This window comes from Papio anubis, chromosome 15 (genome assembly GCF_008728515.1).
Source record: "Papio anubis isolate 15944 chromosome 15, Panubis1.0, whole genome shotgun sequence".
Lineage (NCBI taxonomy): Eukaryota > Metazoa > Chordata > Mammalia > Primates > Cercopithecidae > Papio > Papio anubis.
The window spans coordinates 86,627,705-86,642,661 of NC_044990.1; the positions used below are offsets into that span (position 1 = coordinate 86,627,705).

Genomic DNA, 14,957 nt, shown 5'->3' on the forward strand with positions numbered 1-14,957 from the left:
AACAATGTTTTATATCTTATTCTGTCAAAGTGAAAAAAATAGTATTTTTCCAATCTTTCCTTCACTTTCCCCTAATAGTAGAAGGCTAAAACTGGGTTCTCGCCTGTGGATAGTTTTAATCCTCATACTTATATGAACTACTCCTCATATTTATTCTGTTCCTAAAATTTCACTTAGAGAATTACAAGAGTAGCTAATTTTACTTGACAAACTTCAAGATATTTCCAACACTCAACTCAAAATTGATTCCACAAAAGAAGATATTTAAACAACATACAAAACTCCCAAGTTAATTTAACCTTGAGCTATTTTTATAATGAAAAGAGACAGATGAAATATGTTCACCTTGATAATATAAAGGACAAATGTCAGTCCAATATTGACAAAAGCTAACATGTTTAAAGGAAGAAATGTATCTTTATGGTTGGCTGTATGTGTTAGTCCATTGGTGCTGCTTCATGTAAGAATTCCTGAGACAGGTTAATTTATAAAAAACAGAAATTTCTCACAGGTCTAGAGGCTGGGAAGATCAGGGTGACAGCATCTTTTGAGGACCTTCTTGCTGCATCCTCACATAACAGAAGGTGAAATGACTGAACTTGCCCTCTTATACTGGCATTATTCCTACTTGTAAGGATGAAGCCCTCATGGCCTAATTTCCTCCAAAAGTTCTCACTTCTTAACACCACCACATGACAGTACAATTTCAGCATGAGTTTTAGGAGAAACAAACATTCAGACTTCAGCACTGTGCAGTCAGCTTCCAAGATGGGCTCCAGTTGGTCTGCAGAACACTCTTCTGTTATCCACATCCTCCTGTTGAGTATGGGCTGGATTTATTGACCTCTTCCTAATATTAGAATAAGACACAGGTAGGCCGGGCGCGGTGGCTCAAGCCTGTAATCCCAGCACTTTGGGAGGCCGAGGCGGGCGGATCACGAGGTCAGGAGATCGAGACCATCCTGGCTAACATGGTGAAACCCCGTCTCTACTAAAAATACAAAAAACTAGCCGGGCGTGGTGGCGGGCGCCTGTAGTCCCAGCTACTCGGAGGCTGAGGCAGGAGAATGGCCTGAACCTGGGAGGCGGAGCTTGCAGTGAGCCGAGATCGCGCCACTGCACTCCAGCCTGGGTGACACAGCGCGAGACTCCGTCTCAAAAAAAAAAAAAAAAAAAAAAAAAAAAAGAATAAGACACAGGTGAGTGTGACACAGGGACTAGGTGGTACATGGCAGAGTGTACTCTCTCTCTCTCCCACCTCACTTCCTGTGGTGGAAGCCAGTGGCCATCTTGCTGCACACGCTAGCAAACTATGGTGAGGGTCCCATAGCAGGAACAGAGATCTCCAGCCAAAGCACGGGAGGGACAGGGGCCTCCTCATACCATGTTAGGAGTTTACAAGCAGATCCTTCAGCGCAGTTGAGCCATGAGATGACTACAGCCTCCTGAGCGATTCCCAACTCTCAGATACTATGTGAGATAATAAATGTTTATTGTTTTAAACTGCTCAGTGTCAGGGCTAATTTGTTACATTTCAATAGCTCACTAATACACTGGCCCAATATGATTATACACAAAAACTAAAGAGAATAACATCATAGCCAGATATAAATACCACAACCAACAATTTTATTTCATGTTCCTTATTTAGGATGGTTTATTTTTATTATTAGAAAATATATAAATCAAGAATAAACAAATTGATGTAGAGATAATTACATATATGGCTTAGATATCATTTTCTTCATCACAGCAAAACTCATCTGCTTGGATTTTAAGGTTTTTTTAAATCTGGTCCTGTCTTACCTGTTTAACCTTATTTTCTACCACTTTTTAGCAGAATCTAGGGTCTAGCCGGGTTTCATTCTATACCAGGAAGACAATGCGGTCATCCGCCTTCTCCATAGGGGATGTGTTTCAAGACTGCCAGCAGATTCCTGAAACTTCAGATAGTACTGAATCCTATGTGTACTCTATTTTTCCTATGCATACATGCTTAAAATGATATTTAAATTTATAAATTACAGACAGGAAGGGATGAATGACAACAGCTAATAATAAAGTAGAACAACTATAACAGTATAGGGTGGCAAAAGTTACTCAACTGTGGTCTCTCTCTCTTTCTAAATATCTTATTGTACTGAACCATGGGTTACTGACACCCCAGCAAGGGAAGCCACAGATAAGGGGGTACTACTGTTTGTGATATAATGTTCTCACTTTGTTCCCCTGGTATAAAATTTGAATTCTCCTTTAAGGACCTGTTCTGATGTCATCTTGCCTACCTTAGTTGGGGCTCCCTTCTTTTGACTGAATTACCAAATAGTGTACTTGTTTCAAATCTGGCTAATTTATATGTCATTTATTTAATATATATTTTGCTTCCTTTTGAAGATGATGAATTTCTAAAATACAAGGATTCCAAGACCAGTTAGCTCAGCACTGAATATATTTTCTTGACATAATGAAATTCTGATGAATTGATAGAGATATTACGATCAACAAAAAGGTTATACCATATAGTGCATAATAATTTATCAACAGCTTTCACAAACACTATCTAATTTAACTCTCAAAGGAATTAATGTGTCTAGGACATTGTTATAAGCTAAATTGGGCTCCCCCAATTCATGTATTAAAACCCTAACCCCCAGTACCTCAGAATGTGACTGTACTGTATTTGGAAATAGGATAGACATGGCATCTTTAGAAAGATAATAAAGTTTAAATGAGATCATATAGTGGGCTCTAATCCAGTATGATTGGTTTCCTTTTAATAAGAGGAGATCAGGACACAGATGTACTCAGAGAAAGACCAGGTGAGGACCCACCAAGAAAGTGGCCATCCACAAGCCAAGGGAAGAGGCCTCAGAGGAACAAACCCAGCTGGCATCTGCATCTCAGATTCCAACCTCCAGAACTGGGAGACAAGAACTTCCTGTTGTTGAAGCCCCCTGGTGTGTGGTACTTTGCTGTAGTAGCCCTAGGGACCTAATCTTTATTGCCACAGAGATGGGGTCACGGGGTCGAGGGCCTCCTTGTTGATGAGCTGGGCTGGGACTGGAGTCTGGAACTCTGACCCATTGTGCAGGTCTCCGGCAACCTCAGCACGTTGCTTTTTACAAATAAAGGTATTTGAGTATGTTTCCCCTTATTTTATGGCCTTGACTTTATGTTAAACAGTTTTACCTTGTAAATCTTTTAAAACAGTTAATCACGTCAGGTGGGACCAAGCATAAAACCTCATTAACTGCTTTGTTCATTATAATGAAGGAATAAGATTTAAGAAAAACACATTCTGGAGTACTTCAGTTATCTCTAAGGACAGTAAAGGTAAAGATGTATCACCTGTATGCACTTTTTTCATCTAGAAAATGTACACAGGCCAGGCATGGTGGTTCATGTCTATAATCCCAGCACATTGGGAGGCCGAGGTGGGCGGATCACAAAGTCAGGAATTTGAGACCAGCCTGGCCAACATGGTGAAACCCCATCTCTACTAAAAATACAAAAATTAGCTGGCATGGTGACACGTGCCTGTAATCCCAGCTACTCAGGAGGCTGAGGCAGGAGAATTGCTTGAACCTAGGAGGCGGAGGTTGCAGTGAGCTGAGATTGTGCCACTGCACTCCAGCCTGGGCAATAATAGAGCAAGACTCCGTGTGAGAAAAAATTAAAATAAAAAAAAAAAAAAAATGCACATGTCACGTGATTTACCTCACGTCTTCCATTTTGCTCCTTAACACTCCTCATCATTCTCACATGGATTTATAAGAAGTAATTGTCTTTGGAACATTAAGAAGATGGTGAAGTTATGAGAAATTAAATGACATGGTGTCTGGCATTTGCTTCAGTGTGGGGAGGTGCATGAATTAATGCTCAAATTGGATGATGAATATGTAGAATTTACTTTGCTATTGTGTATTATTTGTAATAAGTGTTTTTTTTTCTAAGCGGAAAATAATTTTTAAAACTCTCCAAAAAATTGGGCTGCATGTGGTGGCTCCTGCCTGTAATCCCAGCACTTTGGGAGGCTGAGGTAGGTGGATCATTTGAGGTCAGGAGTTTGAGACCAGCCTGACCAACATGGCAAAACCCCATGTCTACCAAAAAATACAAAAATTAGCTGGGTATGGTGGTGCATGCCTGTAGTCCCAGCTACTTGGGAAGCTGAGGTGGGAGAATTGCTTGAACCCAGGAAGTAAAGGCTGCAGTGAGCTGAGAATGCACCACTGCACTCCAGCCTGAGTGACAGAGTGAGACCCTGCTCAAATAAATAAATAAACTCTCCAAAAGTTGTCTATGCAGTTGCTGACTTCAGTATTTGATAGGTTCAGTACAAATTTCCTGGTGGACACAAATTCATAGAATTATCTATGAGTCTTCCATGATATTGCAATGGAATATCAATGTCAATGTCAATAAACATAAATATTGACATTTGTGGAAGATACGGTCATCACCTGTAGCAAAAGGCCAATGTGCTTACTGTCCAGTACAAAGTATATGAACTCTCTAAGCTCAGGGTTGCTCTTCCACAGTACAACCCAGTGCACGTATGGATGTTGCTGGCTCTGTTTACGCCATCCTGTGAAACTTGGGAAATGACACAAAAATAATAACATTACTCTGGATACTGCTATTGCTGTGAGTAAAAATCTTTCTTTTGTCTTTGACCCATGAATCTCATGCCTTCTGCCACTATCCATAAAATGGGCATGCTAACTTGTTTGCTTGCAAATGTAATAAAATCTCAGTCTTTTCAGTTCTTGACAGTGCTTCTGACAAATATTACGATGCAAATATTAGAAATAAGTATTGAATTTATATTAACCTTTCAAATAACTTTTCAAAACTTTTGATGATAAACTTGGTTCTGTGCACTTAAATTTTACTTCAGGATTTTTGCTGAAAATGTCCATGTTTCAATTTCTGGTAAAAGCAGTTTAATTTTGATCACCTGAAATTCTTGTCACTTTCAACAAGAAACTTTGTTCATGCAAGTCAATGGCAGACTTTTCAAAATAGTGTATTATAGTCATTTAAAAATGTCTAAGTGTTAAAATTACATTGTAGAAATGGAAATGTATTTAAAATTCAAGAAAACTTTCAAATAAAGTACTTTGAAATAATGAAGAATTTATTTATAGAAAGCACAACCTAGCTTGGATACTACTTAATGGGCTCATTATCTGTAAATTGGCAGCAGTGTCTGACTTAAAGACCAAAGCCCCCTCCTCATCTCCCTCTTCTCTTCAAAATTCACAGGGCTGCCTGTTTCACATCTTGAACACCAGGAATACAGACATGTCTGGCAGTCCCACAGTTGTTTATCTTCAAAAGGCAGCAGTGTTTTCCATGGTCCAGTGCTGAAATAGATGGAGTGGAATGGGGAGGTAAGACTTCCTCCCTAGCTGCACTCAGTTCTTGGTATTCTGTTTGACCAAAGAGAGGGGGCCATGCCAAATCTTCTCAACCTAGATGTAACCCACTTGTTGACTTCTGCTAGACACCTCCATCAGGCTACCCAGAGGGCTAAAGGTATCACTATTTAAAGGCACACGTGTAATCCATTTACAGAATACTCCCTTTAAAGTTTCTCATTAGCTATATGAATATAAATTGATCTAGGAAAAGTCAATCCAAATTTTTAGGATCTTAATTCACTATCCCCTTGTCAAAGGAAAACACAATTTACTGATAGATCACTGTGAAGCCTCTGCCTCCATTGAAGCCGCAAATAGTTCATCTAAGCTGTCATAACCACCCCTTGCCTTTTCTCCACCTTTTGATGCACCTGGATCCCTTCAAAGGCTGACGTTCAGAATCCTCTGACACGCACACCCTCACCTGTGGCTGATGTCATGTGCCAAGGCTTGTGCACCTGGTCATGTTCCTGTCTTAGCCTGCCCTCTGCCTTCGGACTTGAGTCTTAGTGTACTCTTCCTTCCTATAGCCATGTCCTGGATGTGTTCTTGTTTCTGCTTCCATTCCCTCTGCTATCAGCTTCCATTTGATAATAATCTTTTAGACTCTTCAGACTTCAGCAGAACGTTTAGGAACATCGCTAATACTGATGGGATTGTTTCTTACATTGATGACAGGACTAGTAAAACAAGGTAAAAGGAAAGCAGAACCAAAGTCAATCCATCAGAGACAATGTCAAAATAAAAAGGCACATATGGAGAAAAACAGATCTGGGGATACAGAGAAGCAGAAACCAGAGAGAGTTGGAATAGTCATGGGACTGGGTGGTTGGTTGGCGGGGTTACTGTTAAACAGGAGAGTAGACTGGGACTTGAGGATGGATGGTTGACAGCCTCTGGCACTGACTTCCAAGTGGCTCTGGGACATTTGGAGCACAATAGGGAAGGGTTCCCTGTGTTTCAAAGGCTAAGAAAGGGACAGGCAATTTCCTGCTTCTTGACCTACAACTTAAGGAGAGCTAAAACTTATTCCTGCAACTTGAGAGCAGACATTTTTCTTCCTATTTGCAGTTTGTAAAGAATATTGCTTTTCTCATTCACTCATAAATTCATTTGTTTACCAAAAATCTGTTAAACAGATAACAAATGACAGCCACTCAGGCTACAGTGGTGACTTGGATAAAGTCTGTGTCTTTAGAGAGTTTCCAGTCTAGTGAGATGTACAAGGAGATTCACAATTTCCATTCAAAATAATGTATTGAGAAATTATACTGAATTTGAGATAAATTGATGAGAGAAAATGTTTGCACCAAAGGCATTCTTAGTTATATTAGTTATCTATGCTTTAATAATTGCTGAGTAATAATTGACTCTGAAACTTAATGACTTTAGTATACATTTAGCTCATGAGCCTGTAGATTGGTGGTTTAGACTGGTTTCAGCTGGTGGTACTTCTGATCTCAGCTTGTCTCACTTACATCTGTGGCTGATCCAAGGTGGCCTTATTTGGATTGATTCCATGTGTCTCTTATTCTCCAGTGATCTAGCCTAGGTATGTAGTCTGTGCCATGGCGATGGCAGAAGAAGTGAGAAAGATTCAACAAACTGAGCTTTTCAAGCCTCTGTTTGCACCACTTTGCTAAACACCATCAGCCAGGACATGCGGCCAAGCCAAGAGTGAGAGTGGGAGGACCCTACAAAGTTATACAGCAAAGCGTATTAAATTGGGGCCATTGAAGCAATCAGTGTACCCCACCATCCTGGGAGACAGCAGGCCACTGTCTTGTTTCTCTCATCAGCTCCCAGAATGAAGAGACGTTTTCATTTACGCTATCAGCGAATAAGATACTTTAAAATTTCCCAACAAAACAGTTACAGGTGTAGAAACCTGAAATGGTTTGGCTCTGTGTCCCCACTCAAATCTCATGTTGAATTGTAATCCCCAGCGTTGGGGGAGGGACCGGGTGGGAGGTGATTGGATCATGGGGGTGGGTTTACCCCTTGTTGTTCTTGTGATAGAGGTCTCACGAGATCTGCTTGTTTAAAAGTGCGTGGCAATTCCCCTTTTTGCACTCTCTCTCTCCTGCTCCACCCTGGTAGGACGTGTTTACTTCGCTCTTGCCTTCTGCTATGATTGTAAGTTCCTGAGGCCTCCCAGCCCTGCTTCCTGTACAGCCTGCAGAACTGTAAGTCAATTAAACCTCTTTTCTTTATAAATTACCCAGTCTCAAGTAGTTGTTTATAGCAATGTGAGAACAGACTAATACAGGACCTAAGGTTCATTCTTTATTCAGCAAAGCCTAGGATGTATCGTTTAAGCTGAAGTGTCTTCCTGGAAGTTCTGATAATCAACTGTTTCTTGCAGACATCCCCTTTGCCACACGACTGAACTCAGCTGCATATCACAAGGGGTGGAACAAGGGCTTTTACTGGGCAAGTGGGATGGAGCAGTGGACAGAAAGGACCCTGCCACAGCTTCCAAGGGTCCGCATCACTGACTTATCCCATACTATCTTTGAATCATGCAAGGCACTGATAAGAAACAGATCCTTGCCACCCTAGGAGAATTAGCGCAACTGCTTCTCTGCAACCAAGAAAAGACCACTGCCATGACAACACCACACTAACTGGGTCTCCTGGAAAGCAGGGAGCCCTTTATTGTCAGTCTGCAGATATCACAATTAGCTCAAATGAGATAGAGACAGGGCCATGGAATTGCAGATGGGTCTGTTGTCATTTGTGGAGAGGCTAAGCTGACTAATTATCTGTGAAAGGAGAGCAAAGGTAGTGCCTGCTCCCTCCTAGAATCAAAACCACATCCATCCTTGAAGGAGAATAAGCACCTCAGTTGCAACTGTTCAGTAGTGTAATTATCCATCTCAGCCCTATTACATATTTTCGATTGCTTAAAAAAAATAGTTTATTCAGAGACTCATTTTTTCTCTCTCTGTATGTGCGTAAATTCAATCAAATTAACCCATGATTCTTACAAATATCTTTTTATAATCAGGTAAGTAAACTGAACTGACTGAACTAAATTACCTAAAGGAAAGTATGGTTTTTTTTCTTTCTCGTTTTTTAAAAAGAAGGCAGATTAATGCAATTAGGGAAAAATCTATTGCTAATATATAACATCCATAAGTAGATAGTATAGTAGTTAAGATGACACTATCAGTTGTGTATATTTTGACAAGTTACTTTTCTTTCTAATTCTCATATGGCAGTCTAAAACATGGTGATATTAATTATACTCATGCAGATGGTTATTTTGAGAACTAAATAAGTTAATGCATGTAAAAAGCTTAACGTAATTCCCAAAACATTGCACTGAAAATCACTGTTGTAATTAAAAATCTTCTATGAACTTGATAGTTCTGAGGTTGGAAGTCCTAATCTTTAATTTTAAAAAGATTAAATATCTCCTCCAAAAAAGTTCTACCAGATTCTGGAGGGATATAAAAATGAAAGCAATATACACTTGGCTTTTAAGGAACTTATAAACCAATAGAGGTTGCTGTCACATATTTGGAAAAGAATATAACGAAATAATGTAATGAAACAAAAACCTGTGGAACTAGACAGAAATGAGGGTGGGCATCTGAGAGGAGATGGGGCTTTGAGGTTTCTTGCAGGGAAAAGGTAGATTTTTGAATAGTGAAAGGATTCCAGGCAGAAGAATACTAAGCAGATTTAGGGAAGCTGGAAAAATCAAGGTGCATTTATATTTCAATAACCTACCGAAATGTCAGAGAAATGTATTATATGACATTATTCACATTATGTAATTCACATATAATTAACAATATTAAATATAACACCTTACAAGACTATGATGATTTAAGGGTCAACACATACTTCTGTGATTGCCTAATGTCTTCATTAACATTGAATATTGACCATAGTAAATGAATCCAAACACCATTTCTTCATTCATTTATTCATTTAATTAACATTTATTTTGTGCTTACCATTTGCCAGGAGCTGCAAGTAGGACTTAGAATGCAAAGCAAGTAAGATTCACACTGAGTTCTCAGGAAGTGAGTAGATGGAGGGGAAAGGTGACTTAACAGGCTGTTATAGTGCCATGAAGCAGTGGCTGCCCTGGAGCCGGGAGAGCTCCTAGGAGGGTGCTACAGCTCACACTGTGGGAAGGGGAATGAGGAGGAGGGTGGCAGAGTTTCTGAAAGAGGTGACACATGGGCCCGATTGTGCGGGATGACTAAGAATTAGATAAAAGTAATAAAGGAGGGGTCGTTTATATCAGAGGCATTTTTTCCCTACATATTAACCAGAATTTTAATTTCTTTTTCTATGTATTGTTTGTTCATATGTTTTGCTAGTTTATATTGTGTTGCATATATATAAAAATGCATACATACACACAGTCAAATTGTAAATACTTTTTTTTTTTTTAAGAAGAGTCCCAGGCTTGGCACAGGGCTCACATCTGTAATCCTGCACTTGGGAAGGCCAAGGCAGGTGGATTTCTTGAGCCCAGGAGTTCAAGAGCAACTGGGCAACATGGTGAGACCCTGTCTCTACCAAAAATGCAAAAAAAAAAAAAAAAAAGCTGAGTGTGGTGGTGCATGCCTGTAGTCCCAGCTACTTGGGAGGCTGAGATAAGAGGATTGCTTGAGCCTGGGAGGCAGAGGTTGCAGTGAGCTGAGATTACACCACTGCACTTCAGCCGTGGTGAGAGTGAAATCTCATCTCAAAAAAAAAAAAAAAAAGTGCCGTTTTATCTCATATTAGCTGGACGTATTTGTTGTCCTTTTCATCTTTTACTCTATATGAGTAAGTGTAGTTAAATTTATCAGTTTTTTTTCAAATTTATTTATAAAATAGATGTATAAAGTCATATGTGTTTATCAACAGACGAAAAGATAAACGTGATATATATACACAACGGAAAATTATTCAGCCATAAAAAAGAAGGAAATCCTGTCATTTGCAGCAGTGTGGATGGAACCGATAGTCATTATGTTAAGTGAAATAAGCCAGGCACAGAAAGACAAATATGGCGTCTTCTCATTCATGTATGGGAGCTAAAAAAGTGAATCTCATGGTGATAGAGAGTAGGTTAGTGGTTACCAGAGGTGGGGAAAGGGAAAAGTGGGGCAGGGGGTGAAGAGAGGTTGGTTGATGAGTCAAATAATACTGTTAGAAGGGTTAAGATTTAGTGTTAGATAGTTCAGTTGGATGAATAGTTATCTAACTGTAACCACTGTTATAGTTAACAATAATTTATGGCATATTTCAAAATAGCTAGGAGAAAAAAGTTTGAATGCTTCTAACATAAAGAAAAGATAAAAGTTTGAGATGAAGAATATTCCAATTAACCTGATTTGCTCATTACACATTGTATACATGTATCAAGGTATCACATGTAATCAAATATATGTAAACTATTAGGTATCAATAAAAAAGTAAAAGTATACATATTTATCATGTACAGCATAATGTTTAGAAGTATGTATACTTCAAATGGTTATGTCTAACAAATGCATTACCTCACATAGTTATTTTTTTGTAACAAGAACACTTAAGGTCTACTCCTAGCATTTTTCATGGATACAATCTATTGTCATCAACTACTTACCATGTTGTACAATAGATCTCTTGAACTTATCCTTCCTCTCTAACTGTACTTACATATTTTTTGACCAACATCTCCCCCAACTACTACTTCTTCAAACCATATCACCCTCTGGTAGCACTTATTTCACTTCATAACATCCTCCACATTTGTGTTCATCCATGTTAGCAACAAATGACAGGATCTCCTTTTCTGTGGTTGACTAGTGAGCCTTCCTACCTTGATCTGGATATATGCAGCACTACTTTTAGCATTATCTATTCTTACAGTGAACACCGAACGTGGATTCCACATCTTGGCTATTGTGAATAGCAGTGCAATAAACATGGGGGTACAGATATCTTTTTGGCATACTATCAAGATATTGTAACTTCCCTTTTTGGGGATATTATACATCTGATATTTTAATTAAAGATAAAAAGAGTAAGAACTGGTTCTATTTGGCTGTATTAATGGAACCAATCTCTTTCTGACTTGTATTTAATGGTTTTTATTGTATTTGGTGTATGTGTATTTTTTATTTGATTTTGTTGGATTTCAGTACACAGAATTATTTCACCTGCAAATGATAATTTTTCCATGTCATTTCTTCAGGCTTATTCAGACCTTACTTTGCTCTGGTATGGCCAGCAACTTACCCTAGAAACCCTCCCTCCCCTCCCTCCCTCCCTCCCCTCCCTCTCCTCCCTCTCCTCCATGCTCCCAATCTCTCTCCTTCCTTTCCAATCTAGAGTGAGAACCTCTTACTGATAGGCTGTAAAATCTGAAATCATATTTAGGAGAGGATCCTGGAAAATGTAGCTTTCATATTCTTTCTGCAATGGAGACAAGAATTGTTCGTTTATTTATGAAACGGAGTCTCACTCTGTCCCCCAGACTGGAGTACAATGGCACAATCTCGGCCCACGACAACCTCTGCCTCCTGGGTTCAAGCGACTGTCATGCTTCAGTCATGGGAGTAGCTGGGATTATGGGCACCTGCCACAACACCCATCTAATTTTTGTGTTTTTAGTAGAGACAGGGGTTTCACTATGTTGGCCAGGCTGGTCTTGAACTGCTGACTTCAAGAGATCCCCCTGTCTCGGCCTCCCAAAGTGCAGGGATTACAGGTACCAGCCACGGTGCCCACCAGGAAACAAGACTTTAGAACATGATGGTGACACCACTGGGGTAGACAAGAGGCAATCTATCAGGGTTGTCAGATAATCGATTTTTAACTTTACTTCTCTGATATGCCTTATGACCTATTTTAACTTTGAATTTCTAATATATTTATTTTGGTTTTATATCATTACTTCATTTCTTCGTTTTATTTTGACACGCTTTCACTAAATTCCCAGGACATACGTTTGTTTAATTTAATTTATTCTTTTTTTTAGTGGCATGAATATTTAGTTTCATGTATTTGACCTGAGTACTGTCTTACCCACATCTTAAATTACTGCCATATAGCCAAATATATGTATCTTCCTCTCCTACTACAAAGACTATATGGCTTCCAAATTTCATCATAGTAAAACCAGTTCCTACAAAAGAGATAATGGTAAATATTTTTAGTCTATGCCAGTGGGAGTGTGACTTTTATTTATAAAAAATATTGGCTAGACATATAAAATGCATTTAAAACTTTCATGTGTTTTAACTCAATAATCACACTTACAATTTATCCTAAGAAGATCATTAGTGATACACAAAAACTTTATGTGCAATGACGTCAATCCCAGTTCTATTTAAAAACTTGAAAACAGCAAAAATGTCAAACAATAGAGCAGTGGTTAAATATGAGTTTTGGTACATTTATGTGATGGAATATTCTATAGCCAGTTTTTTTACTTTAAAACTATTAAACCATTAAAAGTGACTTTCTTGGAGAATATTTAAAGACACAGGAAAATTCTTATGATTATATTTTGTAGTGTAAACAAACATATCTAGTAGGAACAATATGTCTTTAATTTTATAAGAGAATCATTTGCAAAATATATGCCAAAATGTTTATAATGATGATTTCTGGGTGGAAGAGATACAGATAACTTATATTTTTAATGTTTTTTCCTTCAAATTTTCCATATTATGCATGCATTGCCTTTATAATAATAGAGAAAGAAATGATGAGCTATTGTATACTACATGGGAGATAAAGAATCCCAATTTAGGAGGTAGCCTGGGCATACAAACTCGCCATATAAAAGTATCTGAAAAGCAGCCTGGTGCTACTTTTGTTCCAGAATATAAATTTTTTAAATTTTCTGGATCTCAAGCAGTGATCAAATATATTAACTTCCAAAATTATTCCTCAGCACACACATTTAATTGTTAACAGAAAGTATGCCAAATAAATAGAACATTTCTGGACTCACGTTTATAAGAAAGAGCAGATGCACACGCTTAGAAGCAGGAGAAATGGAGCTGCTCTCCTCTTTTATCACTAGCTGGACAAGCTTCTCTAATATGTCCATAGAAAGTATTTAACATTCATATCGCTTAGATATTTGTCTCCTCCAAATCTCATGTTGAATTGTGATCCCCAGTATTGAAGGTGGGGTCTTAATGGGAGGTGTTTGGATCATGGGGGTGGATCCCTCATGAATGGCTTGTTGCTGTTTTTGCAATAATGAGTGAGTTCTCACTCTGTTAGTTCAGGAGAGATCTGGTTGTTTAAAAGAGACTGGCACCTCCTTCCTTCTCTCTTGCTCCTTTTCACCATGGGCTATGCCCCCTGTATTAGCCCATTTTCATACTGCTGATAAAGAGATACCCAAGACTAGGCAATTTATAAAGAAAAGAGGATTAATTGAACTTAGAGTTCCATGTGGCTGGGGAAGCCTCACAATCACGGTGGAAGGCAAGTAGGAGCAAGTCATGTCTTACATGGATGGCAGCAAGCAAAGAGAGCTTGTGCAGGAAAACTCCCCTTTATAATAACCACCAGATCTCGTGAGACTTACTCTCATGAGAACAGCACAGGAAAGACCTGCCCCCATAATTCAATTACCTCCCACTGGGTTCCTCCCACTGGGTTCCTCCCACAACAATTGGGAACTCAAGATGAGATTTGGGTGGGGAAACAGCCAAACCATATCACCTGCCTTCACCTTTCACCATGATTGGAAGCTTCCTGAGGCCCTCACCAGAAGCAGATGCCAGCACCATGCCTATTGTACAGCTTGCAGAAGTGTAAGCCCAATAAACCTCTTTTCTTTACAAATCACCCAGTCTCTGGTTTTATAGCATCGCAAACCAACTAATGCAGGGACCCAAATTATTGACAGGTAAGGTTATAGCTATGGGCCCGGGTTAGGGTTGTTAAATCTTTTATTCAAATGAATACTTTTATTCTCATGAATACTATGTACAACACATCACCAACACAGAGTAAGTCAGTGCTTCTTTAGGATTTAAGTGGGAGGATGGGGTTTCTTTTATATATCTTTTAATGAAGCATTCTGAGCAGAAATAGGCAAAACAAAGACCTATTTTAAAGTCTGTTTTGATCCTGTTTTGGAGACTGTGGGAATTACTGATGTTTGAAAACTATTTCTATAAATCAAAACTAGACCATACAAATTAAATTTATCTTCCTCATTAGAAATGTAAGATTTATTTCATAATCCAATTTCAAATAGAGCAGGCCTTCCCCAACCAACCTATCCAAAGCAGGTCTGTGTTGATAATGTTGAGCTTTCTTTTCTCATCCTGTTCTTTCTCTCTCTCACTCTTTCTCTCTCCCTTCCTTCTTTTATTGCTCTCTTTCTCCCTTCTTTCCTTTTATTGCTTTCTTTCCCCCTCCCCCTCGCTTTCCCCCTCCCCCTCGCTTTCCCCCTCCCCCTCGCTTTCCCCCTCCCTCTCTCAAGGCCACCATTGACCTTGAGAGCTGACTAGATGATCAAAGAGCACATGAGCTGAGCTATCTTTAGGACCTATTCTTAGCATT

The 14,957-nt window shown here is 39.0% G+C and overlaps 1 long non-coding RNA gene across 2 annotated transcripts in view; it reads left to right on the top strand.

The window, feature by feature from the left end:
• The window catches only part of LOC108582973, a 63,012-nt gene extending 53,144 nt beyond the window's left edge, over positions 1-9,868 (top strand). Inside the window, exons 1-3 of one of the 2 annotated variants that reach the window (XR_002518540.2) lie at positions 4,222-4,647; positions 5,269-5,396; positions 7,527-9,868. This is a non-coding gene — a long non-coding RNA (uncharacterized LOC108582973). Of the gene's footprint in view, positions 1-4,221; positions 4,648-5,268; positions 5,397-7,526 lie in introns of those variants that run through there. The other variant, XR_001897104.3, reaches the window with a different exon arrangement.
• The last annotated feature ends 5,089 nt before the right edge of the window (positions 9,869-14,957 follow it).